Genomic DNA, 1,586 nt, shown 5'->3' with positions numbered 1-1,586 from the left:
TACAAATAAAACTGAATAGAATTTAATTGAAAATGTGCAAATGTATATACACACAAACAATAATAACATATAACGTTTGTACACAGTGCAATAGAGCAGAATGCAAAGGATGCTAGAATAATAATACATGAGATAGGTGGCTATGACAGTATATACAAAATGCACAGCATGAATAGCTGTGTTTTTAGTGGCAATATATGTTTCAGCAATACAAAATAAATAATTTAGGTGTTCTGTTACACGTGGAACATGTTATTATAGTCTTTTTGTGAGGAACCCATCAGCTGGTGACACAAATCAGTGGGGGAAATAAATATACAAGCTCAAAACCCAGCATATTTCTTGCAAGTGGTGATCAGAAAAAAATTATGTGTTTATTTGGTCATAAATTCATAACTTTTTTTACGTGTCTTCTTAAAACACACTTTTATATCAACCTTCCTGTGATCCTCCTATCTAACCTTTTATTCACTGTGGTTTTACTGTCTTTTATTGTTTTATCTATTATTTTCATTATTGCTGTATATGATAGTGTTTATTGCTTATTCTATATATTGTTACTGATGGTGCTATGGTTCTTAATGTTTAATTCCTGTTATATAACGCACTTGTTAACTGTACAATTTGAAAGGTACTATATAAATAAAGTTTATTATTATTCTCTTGTGAATATAATAGTTTAGGAAGGTTATGATGTTGGGATGTATCACCATATCAGGCCTAACAGTTTTTTGTGACACGTAAAAGTTGCCACACACTAAACTTTTTTTCCATGGTAACATAGCCCTTTAACCATTTTCTAGTAGAAAGTTAGTTTTTCCGTCTGTCCATGAACACGGCGTCAGAGAGACCATTTTACCAGCCCCTTCAGTTTGTGCAGCTTTGGGCCCTGGCAACATCTGTAAATTATAGCCTGTATTGATCTCCACACCACTGCAGTAAAATCAATTGTTATTTTAAACCAGTGCAGTTCTCCTGCAAAAAAATAGATATAATAATACATAATTATTATTAAAAAATAAATCATATTATAAATAATAAATAAATTTAAATGAGGTCAAAGCATTCATTTCCACTGCTGGACAGCCTGCAGAGACAAAATCTGCATAAGTGCATTATGCATATTTACCTATATTGTATTTGTCATATCTGTAGTGTAGATTTACTTCATAAATAAGTAAATAAGTAATTAAATATTTGTAAAGACAGAACAACATCTCTAATGTATCAGTCATTCCATGTGCAACAGGGTCCGGCTTTCATATTTACAACAGCACTTAAAAGCACCGTACTAGTACCAAAACGCACCCCTCACGTGGACTGTCCGACGTCACCACCCAAACACGTGTCTCGGCACGGGATTGGCCAAATCGCCGCCGCGACGTCATCACAGACGCGCTCGTTAATATATAAAGGGGGCGTGGCCATGCAACTCAACATCATGGATGCTTTCAGTACACAGTCAGACCGGCCGTGTGAGGAACTCCTCTGGACAGCAGCCTCATGTATCACTTTAATGCTTTCTTACTTTATTTAGTTAGTTATTAGTAGTTTGGTGTCTGTGTATATAGCCTATATATATATAT

The 1,586-nt window shown here is 34.6% G+C and overlaps 1 protein-coding gene across 1 annotated transcript in view; it reads left to right on the top strand.

Annotated features, from left to right (window-relative positions):
* Positions 1–1,586, top strand: part of LOC118331858 (CLOCK-interacting pacemaker-like) — a 12,486-nt gene that overhangs the window by 453 nt on the left and 10,447 nt on the right. The gene's annotated exons all lie outside the window — the stretch shown is intronic.

This window comes from Morone saxatilis, unplaced genomic scaffold (assembly GCF_004916995.1).
Source record: "Morone saxatilis isolate NCDOM2014 unplaced genomic scaffold, NCSU_SB_2.0 Contig20, whole genome shotgun sequence".
Taxonomy (NCBI): Eukaryota; Metazoa; Chordata; class Actinopteri; family Moronidae; genus Morone; species Morone saxatilis.
This window is presented reverse-complemented; position numbering and strand designations above follow the sequence as displayed.